This window comes from Camelus ferus, chromosome 8, assembly GCF_009834535.1.
Source record: "Camelus ferus isolate YT-003-E chromosome 8, BCGSAC_Cfer_1.0, whole genome shotgun sequence".
Lineage (NCBI taxonomy): Eukaryota > Metazoa > Chordata > Mammalia > Artiodactyla > Camelidae > Camelus > Camelus ferus.
In genome coordinates this window covers 5,786,988-5,804,294 of record NC_045703.1, presented here as the reverse complement: position 1 = coordinate 5,804,294, position 17,307 = coordinate 5,786,988, and the positions used below count along the sequence as shown (strand labels likewise).

The 17,307-nt window shown below is 36.0% G+C and overlaps 2 long non-coding RNA genes across 2 annotated transcripts in view; both read right to left on the bottom strand.

Moving 5' to 3' along the window:
• LOC116665251 overlaps window positions 1–17,307 on the bottom strand; it is a 175,202-nt gene that overhangs the window by 30,049 nt on the left and 127,846 nt on the right. The window lies entirely within an intron of this gene.
• LOC116665252 lies at window positions 9,890–12,369 on the bottom strand. The gene is made up of 3 exons (XR_004321772.1): window positions 12,360–12,369; window positions 10,066–10,068; window positions 9,890–10,034 (listed from the first exon to the last, which is right to left on the bottom strand). It is a non-coding gene; the product is annotated as an uncharacterized LOC116665252 (long non-coding RNA).

Here is a 17,307-nt window from a genome sequence, read left to right as displayed (position 1 = left end):
TTACTTTTCACTATTAATTTTGTTCACCTTATTATATTTACTAATAGTTTGAAAATCCGATTAAAATCATTGGAAGTATAATATGTTTAATGACTAAAATCATTGCCTCACTAATTTAATTCTGTTATTTCCAAAATTAATCTCCTCTATTTTATTCCAGCTCTACATATAACGTAGAAAGTGCTTAATCAAAATAATGAATCTCTTCATAAAGCTAACATCTTCATAATGCTAAAACATAATTAAGTGCATAAAAAATATAAATCCTGAGGAGTGATGTCAGCATCATAGCAGCATGATTCATTTTTTTTCTCTCCCTTTTCATTTATGACTAATCAAACATCCACAGCAATAACAAAATAGTGCCTTTGCACAGCATAGCAGTACACCTGGGAAAGCCAGTCTTCTGGGAACCCAAAAGTGGGTGGAGTAGACTGCAGAAGAGGTGACAGAGCAAAGCATGTGACAGCACTAGAGGTGGTAATGGAGGAGAAGGCAGCCATCAGTCTGCCAGTAAGCGAGCATGACCTTTCTGGCAGAGGAGGTGGAGGGTGAAGATGGGGACTGGGGGTCTTCACAGTTACTCACATTGTGGCTGGAGAAATTAGTTGATCTCTCTGAATAGAGATCACAGAGCCTGCAGGGATGGTAAGGAAAAGGAAGTAAGCAGACAAAGAGAACAGAAGGAAAATGTATCTTGCTATCTGCCTCAGGAGGCAAGAGGACTGCCCACGGACCTCTGAGAACTCCCAACTTAAGGATACCCAACATTTAAGAGAAGAATTAATACATATCCTTCTCCAACTATTTAAAAAACTGCAGAGGAAGAAATGCTTCTGAACTCCTCCTATGACACCAGGATTCCTGTTACCAAAACCAGACAAAGATGAAAGAAAAGAAAAGAAAAGAGAAAAGAAAAAAGAAAAGAAAAGAAAAGAAAAGAAAGGAAGAAAGGAAGAAAGAAAGGAAGGAAGAAAGAAAGAAAATTACAGGCCAGTATCACTCATGAACATAGATTAAAAATCCTCAACAAAATATTAGCAAACTGAATCCAACAATACATTGAAAAGGATCATACACTATGATCAAGTGGAATTTATCCTAGGGATGCAAGAATTGTTCAATATCCACAAATCAATCAATGTGATGCACCTCACTAAGAAACTGAAGAAAAATGATAAGATCATTGCAATAGATGCAGAGAAAGCTTTTGACAAAATTCAACATCCATTTATGATAAAAATTCTTAATAAAGTGGGTATAGAGGGACCATATCTCAACATACATAATAAAGGCCATATAAGACAAACCTATAGCATACACACTGGAGAGAAACTGAAAACCTTTCCCCTACAATCAGGAACAAGACAAGGATGCTCCCTCTCACTATTCCTATTCAATACAGTACTTTATGTCTTAGCTACAGCAGCAAGGCAAAACAAGACAAACAAAGGCATCCAGGTCGAAAAGGAAGAAGTAAAATTGCTGTTATTTGCAGAAGATATGATCCTGTCTATAGAAAATTGCAAAGAATCAGTCAAAAAACTGTTGGAATTAATTAACAACTTCAGTAATGTGTCAGGATACAAAATCAACATACAGTTCTCTTTTGGCACCATCAGCTTTAATCATTTATTTATTTATTGAAGAGATAATTATTGGCTCCCACCATATGAAGCACATTGGCATTAAAAATGAAACTGCATAATCAGCTTCCAAAATTTATAGTCTAACAAGGAAAACCAATATATTCAACATAATTATAAAGGAAAATGAGATATAAGAGTAAATTTCTATTTACTGTCTATCTCAAAAGAGAATGTAAACTTTTAAGGGAAAAGAAAAAAAGGCTAATTCATTCCCACACAGATCAGTACTTCCTAACACTATATGACTGATATGAAAATTTCCCAATCTTTCCCTAGAGGGGATTTTATAGTCTTTAGGGGTATTTTTTGTTTGTTTATTTATTTTAGAGGTACTAGGATTGAACCCAGGACCTTGTACGTTGTTATCTTTGACTATTTTTTTTGATATACCACCAATTTGATTTGAATAAACATTCTTTATTTGAGTGGTTTCTTTTATTTCAAATGATTACACAGGTTTGTTAAGTAGATACATCAGAATCAGTGCCTTTTCCACCATATTATACTCCAGGGTAAAATGTGGCATCTGCTTTACAAGGAACAACATGGCATCAGAAAGATTCCATCACTCAGGAGGAACGTCAAGTCTGACTGAAAGCACAGTTGTTCAAATTTAGGACAGTCAAAATATAATCACCTACAGATAAATTTGAGCAGGAAAGGAGAATTATGCTATTTTGCCAAGAAATCCATTGACTCTTTTAGAACAACAGTAAACTACCCCTTCAGCAGTTAGTAGAGTTTACAAAGTTATGTGCCATATAATAACACAGGAAAATACTTCTAGAACTCTAGATTTTATGAAAAATTTGAGGTTATAGATTCAGTTTTCAAAGATAATGGGATTTTCTCCAGTCTTTCAAATTGCAATGGAGGAAAAGTGGAAATAAATTTGTCATCCCATTTAGTCTCCAGGAAGTTAAGATTATCTTGTGATCCTTTTGCAAACATGGTACTTAAGTACACAATATTTCACGTTCATATTTTTAGCAATGTATTGTATCAAACTATCACACTTATTCAAGGGAGAAGAAAATGGACTTTTATGAAAGTAAGCAGTCTCTGAGAATGTCAGTGAAGAAAAAATATTTTGGTGTAGTGGTTCCTAAAATTTTACATATAAACATCCCCAAAGCAAAGGATAATACAAATGCACTAGGGCCCAGGGTCATAATAGGAATCAACCAAGAAATTCTAAGGTCACAGCTTTTAGATTTTCAAATTTATGAGAATTTTGTCTCATATGCCATAGTAGAGAAGAATTTGTTTTACTATTAAAATAAAATACATTTTCCCAATTTCTACTAAAATGATAGGATAGGAAGATGTACTTACTTACTTTTTGGATTCCAGGAAGTTAATGTGTTTTGCATATTTCAGTTTAAGGCAGCAATATGAACATAAGTGGGAGTCACTCTGACTTCCCTTCAAATGTCATATCAGACATTTTCCAGAGCTTACAGGCATAAGCTTTTTGCTCACTGAGGGAGGTGACAGGTGAATTCTCATCCAGCAATTAAAATTGTTATTTGTCACTTAAAAATTTTTGGTAAGAACTTATGGCTTATCTCAAATAAGTAAAAGTATATAGTAAGCCAGTCCCTCGTATTTTGTAAATATCTTTTTGTTGTTTCCTTTTAGGTTTGTTTTTAAAGTATAGATATTTTAAATTATCCTATTGTTAAATCATTGATATTTTTTCTCAAAGGAAAGTTTTTCCTCATTCGAAGATTAAGTATATATTTAAATGCTTAAAACACATATAAATATACCATGCCTAGAACTCTTTTCTTTTCCAAAGATTGCTCCCCTCATTTATTAATTTTATAAAAGTGAGCTAGTATCACCAAGAAACACAATGTAAATCTGAGGATTGGGGGAATAATAACAGATCCCTAGGCTGCTGGATTGCACTTCCTCAAAAGAGTGATCGAAAATACCTAAGCACTGAGCTTTGTCATTGGTTATCCCAAGGTTTCCGTCAACATGTCCTCCAAGATATCAGTACAAGAGTTGAAGGAATATGTTTCAGGACATGTTGACTTCTTGGGATAATTGACAACAAATCTTACTGGCACCGATTCCCAAGCAATGTGTGCCTACTGCATTAAGGCCAATTCCTTTCCTTCACTTTAAATGACTTCCAAGGACCAGCCCTAACATGCCCCATAGTCTTTCTTAGACTCTCAGAAACTTCTACTCAAAACAGATTATACAGTACTCCCCACATAAACTTCACATTTTCCCTCTTCCATCCCATTGGTCTCACTATTCTTTTGGCCTGTGTAGTTCCTAATTAGCTTAGAATAGCTCCTTATATAGCACTTCCCAGTGCCACCTATCAAAAATTAAATCCTGTGTTCAAGGCAGAGTTCAGAATGTTATCTCTCGGGGGGAGGGTATAGCTCAAGTGGTAGCGTGCATATTTAGCATGCAGGAGATCCTGGGTTCAATCCCCAGTACCTCCTCTAAAAATAAAAAAAAAAACAAACAGAATGTTATCTCTCTCACAAAGTCTTTCCTGAGACCACCAGTAAGATGAGGTCTTTGCCTTTCTCAAAGCGATACACAAGTATTAATCTCTGCCTTACAACATGTTTTTTCACTTTAATTATAATTACATTTGTAATATGTGCATTTGTCCCTTTTTAGTTTCTTAAATTTAGAAAAAAATGTTTTCTTAATATTTCTATCTCCACATAGCACAATGCTTTACACATACTTGGAATTCCAGCTTAAAGTGCTTGAATTGAATTCCATTTACATAAAATTCTAGAAAATACAAAGTACAGTTGCAGAAAATAGATCAGTGGTTACCTGAGGATGTGGGTAGAGGGAACACAGAAGGAGGTAGGCAGAGAGGGGAGTGACTGAGGGATTACCAAGGGACATGAGGAAAATTTTAGAGATGATAGATATGTTCTCTATCTTAGCTTTGTTGACACCTTCAAGAGTGTATATATAGGTCAAAACAGTCACTTAGATATCTGTCATTTGTTGTCAATTTTCCTTCAATAAAACTTTTTACAAAGCTGATGTTTGTGTGACAAAGAAAACAGAGTGCCGTGTGACAGAACATCAGGGAAGTCAGCGAAGGCTCTTTTTGGGGGACAGCTTTGAAGTCTTGTCCTAATGGATGAGAAAGAATTAAACTCATGAAATTCAACAAAAAGATGTACCCAGATACAGGAACAGCTGCAAAATTGTAAAGAACTTGGAGTATTAATGAAAATAAAAGGATCAGGGAGAGTCAGGAGTGGGAGAACAGCAGGGAATGAGGCTGGGATGGTGGACAAAAGCTCCTCAAGATAAAGAGTTCGGATTTTTTGGGGAATAAAAAGGGAAGTTACTAAAGGCTTTTAAGCAAGAGGTCCTGCAGACATAATCCAATTTATGTATTAAAAAGATTAATTTGTCCGAGATATGTGGACAATAAATCCCTGTGCCTGTGTGTCAGGAGGGAATAGGGTATGAAAATGGGGGTGGGAATTAAAGTAGAAGCAGAGAGATCTGATGTTCTGGTGAGATGAGAGACTGTGTGGCTTGGACTGGGTGACAGCAGTGCAGATGGAGAAGTGTGAATCAACTCCAGACAGATTTTAAAGATAGAAGTGAAGGTACTTGTAAATGGTTTTAATAAGTGAGGGAGCACACAGAGAGAAGAATAAAGCATTATGATTAAGTTTCTGGCTCTGAGTAACTAGATAAAAGTAGGTTTCACTTACTGAGATGTAGAAGGCTACAGAAGGGGCTGGTTTCTAGTGGGAAAATCAGACTTCTGATTTGGATGTGTTATAATTTGCATGGTTGTGAAATGTTCAAGTGGAGATGCAGAAGACTCGGAATTACAAAGGTTTGGGTTAGAGATACACACACACACACACACACACACACACACACAGCCTCATTTAAATAGTTTGAACCATTTCCCTCCTTCATGTCAGTGAGATTATACTCTTGGATGAGTGTGGGCCTGCAGAGGTGATTTCACTAGTTCACAATCAGCCTCAGGGCCTACGTACCTCTCACAGTGTAGACATCTTGCCAGACTTTGACATTTTAGTGTGTAAAGACTCATGTTGTCTTTGTTATAACTGACATCCTAAATGCAAGCCAGATATTTCATTTGGTTATCAAAGAAACAGCAATCTCTGTCAGTTGTGGAGAAATAAAACGCGATGTGTTTATTCTCTAAGGATGTGGCTTCCCAAAGAATTCTCAAGGGTAATTTCAACTATGAATGATGTGAGTCTTATTCTTTAATTTTCAGGAAAAAATAAAAACAACTAAAAGGCATGTACATGCATCACCAACATACTGTTGGTATTTAAGACCAAGGAAATGAATGGGATTATCCAGGAGAGAGAAAAAGATGCCCTCAGTTCAGCCCTAGCAAATTCCATCACTCAGAAATCTGGTACAGGAAGATGGATTAGCAACAATGACTGATCAAAAGCAGGCCAAGGGGCCGGAGAAAACCAGAATGCATAGTGTCAAAAACTCGAGAGAAAAGTTGATGAGAGAGGACAAACTATGCCAAATGTTGCTGGAGGTTGACAATATGACAAAACTGACTATGTCATGTACTTTGTTATACCCAGTGCCCAGCACAGAGCCTGGTACTCAATACATTTTTGTTGCTTAAATGCTGTAACACCTCATCGTATACTCCATGAATGAATATGATGAACCGTGGTTTTTACTGTAGGAATTTTTACACTATTTGCCCTACCGAAACATAAACAGATTCATGTAGACATCTGTAAGGCACTATATCTGAAACGACTATGACAAAGTATATGGGGTTGGGGAATTTTATTGCAGCATGAACACCAGTCCAAAATAATCTACTCACTACAATTAACTACTGCATTTTTAAAACTAATATTCAATTTTTTAAAAGTGTATATTAAAAATATTTTTCTTAGGTTTTCAAACATTGAAATACAGTCAGTTACAATGTGTCAGTTTCTGGTGTACAGCATAATATACCAGTCATGAATATATGTACATATATTTGTTTTTATATTCTTTTCCATTAAAAGTTATTACAAGCTATTCAATGTAGTTCCCTGTGCTATAGAGAAGAAATTTGTTTTTTTTATTTATTTTTATATATAGTGGTTAACATTTGCAAATTTCAAAGTCCCAAATTTACCCCTTTCCCCTGGTAACCATAAGATTGTTTACTGTGTCTGTGAGTCTGTTTCTGTTTTGTAGATGAGTTCATTTTTATTATATTCTGACTAGTCCTTCTACTCTGAGACTCAGTAAGCTGTTTGCCCATATGCAGAAAAAAAGCGGTGCAGGTGGAGGGGGGCTGAGATGGAAGCAAAAGGTGGGAAATTTTCAGGTCTCCAGTTGCATAAGTGGTGAGGGCTGACCTATGTGTTATGTCATTTCAGAAGGGCTGCAAGGACAAGGCAGGTATTTGTCTAGGCTCTAGAATTATTACAGCAACAACTTTGAAATTCCTGTTGCTGAGATCTATTCGCACAAATATTATTTCATTTTGAATAGTCTGCAGGATTTTAATATATTTCAGTTATTTTGGAAAAAGAAAAACAGAACATAACTTCAGTTATTTAAAAGCACACACACTAACAAAAAAGCAAAACTCCCCTTTCTTGGCCAGGGTAATTGATATTCCTATAAGGTAATTCTAAAGGGCATCTTCCTTGAGTATTTCTCTTGATTTATGATTTTTTTTTTTTTTGTTAAATCTTTTACAAGCAGGGCCAATCTGACTGTTGAATGATTGACAGAGTTTAAACCTTTGCTAAGACATCAGGCTCAAAAGGTTCTAAGATTGTGATAGATCACAGAAAAAAAGTTGTTATAAAGGAATTTACAAATATAAGCCAACAAGCCAGACCTAAGTAAATGTAGGTTCTATCCAGTTACAATTTTCTGGGTTCAGGGTAAAATTTCTTCATTCTGACTTTGGAAACTTGGGTTTTAGTCTTCTGATATTGAGTCAGGAAGGGGGCAGGGCACAGCCATTCAAGGAATGCTACAGCAATAAACATCAAAATGGTGAAAGATTCAACCCTCAGTAGGCCTTGAGGCTCAAGATCGTGTGACATTTGACTTCTTGCAGATCTTGAGCTTCATTATACGCTCATTGTAATATATTAACAGGGTGAATAACATGCCCACAGGCACCATGGCAGTCCCAAGGCTAACCACAAAAGGTCAAAGAGTGGGAAATGGCCAGCTTCCTGGGAATCCCAGCCCCTTCCCCAGGCTAGTTAGACTGGTCCTTCCACTTATTAGCATACGAAGCCAAGCCACTGAGCCCAAAAAAACTGGCAACTTGGTGCCTCAGGGGCCGCAGTCTCTCTCCCCGCCCCCACCGCCCCGTTCGGAGACGGCCCACACACTGTCTATGGAATGTGTACCTACTTTTAATCTGAGCACCCAACCCCCACACCTCATGGCCTCTCTCTTGACTTTCGATGTATCTCTCTGAATAAATCTACCTTTACTCAACAGTGGCTCGCTCTTGAATTCTTTTCTTGCGTGAAGCCATGGACCCACACTTGGAGGGGTACGTCCCAGGGGCTCAACTGAAGCCTGGGACACAGCCCTCCTCACGCCCCATATCCGTTTTTCCTGCATCAATATAAACAATTTCATTCCTAATTTGTATTAAAATAGACATATTGAATATCTAATGGTATCTTGTTTCATGTGGATTGAGAAGTATAGATTTTAGTTTTGCTATTTTATTTTTTATTGAATAAATTGGAAGTGTAACACTATAAATTTAAGGTGCATAACATATTATTTTTATACATTTATATATTGTAATATATTGTAATATATTGCTGATGTAGCAATATTTATGACATTACATAATTATAGGACAATGTTATTGTCCATATTCACTATACTGTTCAATAGCTCTCTTTGGCTTATTTACTACTCATTACAAGTTTGTCCCTTTAAACACCATCAATCTTAATTGCCCTGCCTTGTACCCTGGTGATCACCATTTTACATTCTGCTTTTTACAAGTTTAATTTTTTTAGATTCCACATCTATGTGATATTATACAGTACTTGTCTTTTTCTGTCTAGCTTATCTTGCTTAGCATAATACACTCAAAGTCCATCCACGTTGTCACACATGGGAGGATATCCTCTTCTCCTGGTTGAATAATATTCCACTGTGTATATGTACCACATCTTTTGTTTGTTGCCTATCTGTTTTATATTATCTGATAGCATCTACAAATCTTGAACTCCCAATTTATCCCTTCCCACTCCCTTCCCCTCTTGGTAACTATAAGTTTATTTTCTATGTCTGTGAGTCTGTTATAAAGATATAGTAATTAAGATTTTATAGTATTGACACAAGGATGGATAAATAGACAGATGGAACAGAGTGGAAAATTTTTTCTCAAGCACACAGGGGGCATGCCTTGTAAATACGAAGGCAAAGATGAGGGTGATGCACCCAGGAGTTAAGGAACACCAAAGACTGCCAGCAAACCATCAGGTGCTGGCTCGGAGGCACAGAACGGATTCTCCTTGAAAGCTCTCAGAAGGAACCAGCAGTGAAGAAACCTTGATCTCAGACTTCAAGCCTCCAGAATTGTGAGAAAACACATTTCTGTTATTCTACCCATTTTGTGTTGCCTTGTTGGGGCAGCCCTGGGAAACTTTTATAATTCCTAAAATACTTACAATGTAAGAATAGAAATTTTGATATGTTGCATTTTACAAATGATGCAATGGAATATTATTTTAATTATATAACAAAAGAAATGATTTGCTGATAAATAAAGGTCAACATAGGATATTTTATATATTTTTATCATGCTTGATATTAAGAATCAAAATGTATATGAAGTGTATATTAAAATTTAGGTTGACAAACTTACATTCTTGATGATGTTTAAAATTCTTGAATTTTACACTCAAGGAAGAAATAAATAGATCGTGAATGCATTTACCTTGCCTTCACTAGTTGCCATTACATGCTCTATCACTATGTATTCAGAGCCTCTCAGTCTATTCCATTTTAAAGAAAAAAGTACTTTAAATATTTTTATACATTTATTTTTAAAACAGACATTAAAGCAAATGCCATTCTCTGAAAACTACAAAACATTATTGAGAAAAATTAGACTGATAAATCATATTCATGGTTTGGAAGACTCAATATTATATTATAAATATGTCCATTCTCACCAAATTGATGGATAGAGTCAATGAGACCCAATAAAACTTCAACAAGGCTTACTGTGAAAATCAAAAGACCAATTCAAAATTTTATATGGAAATGTCAAGGGCATGAAATAGCAACAGCAATAAAGAACTACTCAAAGCAGTCACATCATCAGATCTTAATGCTTATTATAAAGATACAGTAATTAAGCTTTTGTGTATTGACATAAGAATGGATAAACAGACTGATGGAACAGAGTGGGAATTACTGTCTCAGATCAGTTTTCAAGTTTACCAGACATATACAGGACCCTTTCAATATATCAGTACAGGTCTTCTATTTCTCTGGAAAGTTTTTTCTTTTTTTTTTGGATAATAGTTTTAAGTATTAATTGGGTTCCATTGTTTTATCTTTTTCAGAGACTCAAGTTGTTACACATTTTTTGTTCTTCTTCCATTTCAATTACTTTCTCTCTGTCTTCTTTTATTTTCCTTAACTCATTTCCTTTCCCATTTTTTGATTATTTCCCTGCTTTTCTTCAAGACTCCTTACTAAATTATTATTTTAATCCATGTTCCCTTTGAGCGTTTTATAATTTAGTCTTTATTTCTGAAAAAGATTTTGTCTTTTTCTTTATTTCTGAATTCACTCAACATTTTTTTTTTCTTTCATCCATTTCTGTTCATAGGTTATTTATTTCTGATTAAATATTTTTCCATTTGTTTATTTCTATTTTTTTACATAGCCCCAAATGTTGGTTTGAAGATATTTGATTCAGTTTAGAGTGTCTGATAGAGGTTTCTTTTTTCATATTTTATTTAAATGTGATGAAATTTTTTTATTTTCTGTTTCCCTGATATAGCTTTGTATAGATATATGTTACTTATGTCTATGCATTTCATGAATAGGATTAAAGTCTGAAGATGGAAGGAAAGGATTCTAATGTGAGACCCTTTCTGTGAGTGCAATTAAATGTAGCTTCTTTAATGGATAGCTTTTTGGGGAGGTTGCTAGGGAAATAACTTGGCTTATTTTTAAGAACCTTAAATTTTCCTCCCTTGCTTCCTTTTCCCTTTACCACTCAGTCTCCAAATGCCACTTGTGTTCCTTTTTACCATTTTCTCTCCATCAAATGTTGCTTTATGTACACTGCTTCCTCCAGTCCCCTATTTTAAGTCCTTTCCAATAGTTAATACTTTGACCAACAAAATTCTTCATCAGCACTTTCATACTCGGAGTGGACTTCTCCTTGAAGGGGATGAATTTAGCCTAGTCCTCTCTTGCCTTTCTTATGCAAAGATTTCAGCAGGAGCTCAAGAAAAAGCTTGGCTAGAAATTATTTATTCTCGTAGTTAAAGAGAATATTCTCTGTCTTCTAATTATTTTTTTCTTGTTAATTTCTAGGGTGTGGAGGAAAATTAGTGAAAGATTCAGATTTAGGGAGCCACCATTCACCACTGACCCTTGACTACCAATGTTAATTTTTTCTACAATTAAGCTGTATGCCTAATTGGAGAATGCAGCTCTTTAAGAGTTGCATTTGGTTGCTAGCAACAGACACTAAAAATAATAGTAGCTTTAAGAAGATAAGAATTTTTTTTTTTTTTTGCCTTAAAGAAATCTGAAGGCAAGCACTCCACACTGACTATTGTATAATATCACCGTGACCCCAGTATCCTTACTTTGCTTTGCATATCCATCATAAGAATATGGCTTCCTCTCTCAAGGCTGCCTCAATGTTGCAAGATGCAACCATCTCAGCCTATCACTTTTGAGTTCCAAATAGAAAGAACGAAAAAGAATGAAAGGTAAAATGAGGGCATTCTCCTAAATGACTCAGCTCATTTCAAATGAGGGCTCTCAAAATTCTGCCCAGTTACTCCTGTTTATGTCTCATTCACCACTACGATCTGCAGGAAAGATGAGAAAATGTATTGTTTAGTCAGGCATCCTTCTAACCTCAATAAAGTCATCGTTCTCTTAATAAGAAAAAGGGAAAATGAGTAACTAATAGGTGCTTGAAGTTGCTGCTACAGAAAATAAATGTCTTTGGATAATATGGTTTTTCTCCATACCTAATATATTTCTGTTTCTAGGCATCTGTTACCTTAAATGATTATATACTTGAAATGAATAATAGGATATATTTAGTTCGGCTAACTCATTTTAAATCTGTACATGTGTTAACCATATTTTATACTAATATGTGTAGGTTCAACTTTATAATCTAAAGTATTAACTCAGCAAAATATGGCAAGTTAAAAAAACCCATAAATTTGAACAACTACTTTAGCCAAAGAAGTCAAATCACTGTAAATTTTTCTGTTATGCATGCATTTAAATACTCTTTGATATTAAATAACTATATTTTAAATCTAATAGCACTAATAATAGTTTTGATCTCTGTCTTTCTATTTGAATCATTCAATATTTTACCACTGACTAAAAATTTCTGGTTAGCAGTATAACTGTCAGTCAGCTTCTAGCTTCGGAGTTAGAAATTTATTTATTTGATTAAAACTGAACTTTTACTACTCTGAAGAGCTTAAGGCAGTGAATGGCTAATTCAAACCGTGAAATATTTAGCATTACAAAGGCAAGAAGAGGTGAGGCAATAAATAGAGGATAGAAAATGAGAGTAGAAGGCAGAAAGAGACAACCTCAAGTCCAGGTAACATTCTTTCTCTGAGAGTGTTCTTTCTCTGAGAGTAATGCATTAAGGAAAGAAAAATGGTTTCTCATTTTTCCCCTTAATGGCTGCATTACTAATTTATTAGGGGTAAAATGACCTCTTCCCAAAGTTTATTTTTCAGATTTCTGAAATTATTTCACATACCTTCCACGCCTTCTCTTACCTTCTCTCACCAAAACAAATATCCATGCATTTATACAAAAGGAGCATATAATTTTAGCTGGTCCCCATGTATCCTGAAGCTTATACCAAAGTCCCAAAGTTGAGAAGCAGTGACTTAAAAGTTGAGTTTGTCAACTAGAGAGGAGGAGGAGACAGGATATTACTCCAGGGAGATAACATAGATAAGCAGTAGTTACAAGTTGTCATAGCTTCAATTTGTAGTATTTGGGCACAGGCAATAATTCTGTATTTATTTCAAAATAACAGGTCTTGGGGGAAGGTTGTGAGGATCCAGGAGTAGATAAAAGATTGCTGACAAATGATGAATGCTCGATCTTGCACTTTATATACTTATTTATCTATTTCATCAATGGATAAGACTGCTGATGAATTTCTAGCATGCTCTACTACGATAAGCTTATTCCATTGTCCTACCATCAGCTGTTTACTGTCCTTTCTGTGCCTTACTTCTGCCCGTGATTAGGAAGTCCTTCTGTCTGGGATCTCTTTTCTGCATATTCATTTTCCAAGAATTAACCTTTTGAATACCCATTCTTCCTGGACAGCCACTCAATCTATATGTTTCTTACCAACTACCCATGAGGCAAAAAGACACACTGGAGACCAAGTGCTGGACAACACAAGCCCGTTCCTAACCCTCATACCTTTCCTTGAGGAGAGAACATCATAAAATGACTGATTTAATAATTTATTATTTAGAGTCATCATGAATGCCATAAAGAGAAAGCACAAGTCTGTATTAGTATACTCAAACAGCTGTAACAAAAAACCATAGACTAGGTGGTGTAAAGAACTGAAATTTATTTTCTCACAGTTCTGGAGGCTGGAAGTCCAAGATCAAGGTTCAGCCAGGCTTGGTTTCTGGTAAGTGTTCTCTTTTTGACTTGCAGACGGCCACTTTCTTACTATGTCCTCACAGGGCCTTTCCTCAGTACATTCTCAGGAAAGGAGGATGAGGGGGTGGAGGAGGGAAAGAGAGAGGACACATGAGCTCTCTCTTTGGGGTATCTTCTTAAATGGACTAATCCTATAGAATCAGGGCCCCACTCTTATGACCTCAGTTAATCTTGAGCTACTTCCTTGGAGGTCCCATCTCCAAATAACAGCCACACTGTGGGGTAGAGCTTCAACATACGAATTTTGGGGAGACACAAACATTCAGTCCATAACAAGGTCTAATCAGGCATTTAATAAGGTACTCGATTTAGTCTAGGTTATTAGGGATTGTTATGAGAAGGTAACATCTGAGCTCTGAAAAGTAATTTTTTTTAAAAATAAGAGGAGGGAAATCATATAGACAAAGGGAATAGCACACAAAAAGGCCCGGCAGTGGGAAGGAGTGTGCTACATTGGGGGAACTGAAGCAAAGGCAGGAATGTGTGTGATAAAACATGGTAGGAGACCAAGACAGAGAGGCAGGTAGGGGCTAGAACTTATATAGACTTACAGGCCAACTAAACAAACGGGCGGACATTAAACAACTTTTTAAGAGTGACATGATTAGATACGCTATTTATAAGGGAAATTGCTCTGACTTCAGTACGAAGAGCCAATTAAACAGGACCGGAAGGTTAGTTATAAGGATGTGGCACTATTCCAGGTGAGACAGGATGATGGCTCGGGATAAAGTTGTGACTCTGGAAATGGAGAGGGGTAGGTGGAACTGGATATATTTTCGATGTAGAACTGAAATAAACTGGTGATTGATTAGCTAAGGAAGGAGATGAAGGGGAAGGAGCCAAGGATGACTCGGGTTTCTGATGGAATTTAGACCCATTCACTACCATGGAGAAAAATAAACTTTTTTTTTGCTGGGGGGTGAATAGTGATGGAGAGAGACTCACGTGTTCCATTTAAGACATGTTAAATCTTAGGTGCCTATGATATACCCAGTTGGATAAATGTGCCATAGATCATTTTAAAAAGCTCTGGGATAGAGATTTTAAATTTGAGAATTACCAGCCATAAATGATAAATGAAGCCATTAGTTCTAGCTGAGATCTCTAAGGGAGACAGTATAGAAAAGAAGAAAAAAAGTTTAGGATAAAGCCTTGAAAAAACCCAGGATTTAAAGTCCAATGAAAGCTGCTGAGAGTACAGAAGGAGTTGTCAGAGAGAGATGAGGGAAAGCCAATGGACATGAGAGTTTCAAAGAAGGAGGAAGTGATGGGGACAACTGCTAAGAATTAAATAAGATGAGGTCCAAAATCTGACAAATGGATTCAGCCAAACAGAGTGAATGAGAGATATTTCAGTGAGATGCTAGTGGTTGGAGCCAAACTGGAGCAGATAAAAGAATGGGTGGGACACAGTGGACCACAGACAGAACAGCAGCACCAAGGACCTCCTGCCACTAACTTGGATGCACACCTGGAAACTCTTACAGCTATAAAAACAGGGAATGAATGAATACATGAGAAGAAATGATGAATCTGAAACTTAGAACGGCAACATTTATTTAATTAGAAATCAAACAACAACGCTCACTTCCCTTTTTTCCTGGTGCCCGACAGATTTATGGAGCTATTTCAAGGTTTACGCATTGTTTGTTTCCCTAACTAAACAGAACTGAAACTGAAGTGCTATATACTTATCAGGGCACAAGAGCACAGTTCCAAAAGATGTTTATTCTCACAAGAATGAAATTCAATTTGGCCAGAGAAAAAGTAAAATTGACATTGAAAATAAATAAGTAAAACCCTAAAAAAAAGAAAAAAAAATTTTTAAACACTGTATATTATGGTACTAATAGGAGTAACAAGAAATAAATATAAATTATTTTATAATAAATATGTATTATTTTGTGGATCTTCACAAAGTATTTTTAAAATAAGATTCTGGTGATAATAGAAAATGTAATCATTTTAGTCTTCTTAGCACATATGTGCTAAGGTCTCTAATAGCCAAATGAGAAAGATTTTTCTGGGAAATAAGTGTCCTAGAGATTTTGAAGGAACCATCTGGGAAATAATATGTCCATCACCAGAAGAGGAAGTAATTAATACAGAGCAAATTCACTGGTTACAAAGGATTTTAGTAAGATGGCATGTTCTGGCAGAATTCTGGAAGACTAGTTTACTAAAACAGTCCACCATGATGTATGAGAGCAGTTTTGAACACCAAGTTTTGAATCTACAACACTTCATTATTCAATTTTCCCCAAACTCCTATTAGCGTGTAAAACAATACTAGGGGTTGGACACAAGCAATTGTTCAACTTCCACTAAGAACAAGACAAAAGGAAATAAATAGGTACAAGAAAGTGTACAATCAGAATTCTCTGTTACATGAATCACTGTACGTGTGCCACGACGTCTGTGCAAAAATCAAGTGCCAGTCATCAGAATGAGATAATAAGAATCATGGTGGGATCAATTTCTTTGAAGATTTTAAGGAAAATGGAAAACATATTCCATAAGAAGAGTGAAATATAGTCTTACAAACAGACCAGAAATTACTTGTGTGATTTTGACTCATGCTGTTTCACTGTGTTTAGGTGTGGGAGAAAAATGAGATGAAAAGAAATAGCTTTGCTGAAGAAGATGGAAAGAAATAGTTATACTCTAGTGGAAAATTTTCTGAATAACGTCTCCTGTAACCAGACTCCCTGCACAATTCTAAATGTTTACACGCTCAGTGCCAATGGACAACTTTCACAATGTCTATAAACAACTCTTATTCCAGATCCAAACATCTCCCTGCTGTGGGGTAGCTAGTAAGCAAATACAAGCTGTCAAATGGCACCTTACAGCCAGATTCCACACACAGAGCAGCATGTGTCGGCGCATAGACTGATTCGTGCGCACACAGCATCCCATTTTCCAATTGTCAAACTTCAATTTAAAAAGGAGGATTCGGGAAATAAAATCTGGTTGGCGTAAATTAAAAAAACAACTTTTCTCCAGCGACCTTTCACTTTCTTCTGTCTCTTAAATGAAAACTCAAATACCAATTAATAATTTATAGAAGAGGAAACCTGAAGTAGAGAAGCCACGTATGTTAAGTGGTTGTCCCTTAGGTGCCCAGAAGAAAGGGAGGGAGCACAGGTTCAGTGGGGAAGACGATGACAAAGACTGTGAACTCCATTCCAGAGACATTTATTTAAACATATAGCTTTTAGAAAAGTAAGCATGAGACAAAAAACAGCAAGCGAGGTACTTAAAATACAGAAGAGTGTCACCCACTATGCTTATATAAAATGGCAGCAGGGGGGAAAAATAATTCATTTTCCTCTGAGAGGTTTTGAACTTCATCACCGCGTATCATTTGACTATATTACATCCTTAAAGGAAAAACAAATAAAAAACAGTGGTATATTTCAACAATGGGACCTGGTGTGTCTCCTAACTCTGGATGTCCAATTAATGAATTCTGCGTTAACTAGTAACAGGAAACATGTCTCACCATATCTTAAAAATATTTTAGAAAGCCATCAATAAATGATATAAGTTCATCACTGTGTTAACATCACTAAAACAGTATCTTCCAAGCCTGAGGATGCTTCCCTGCTTTGATTACGAGTGTTCTTAGATTCTTTCAATGGAACTGAAGTGGGAATGTCAGGTTACCACTGCCAGACACAGCAGGTCAGTAGGCTTCACCAGTCAC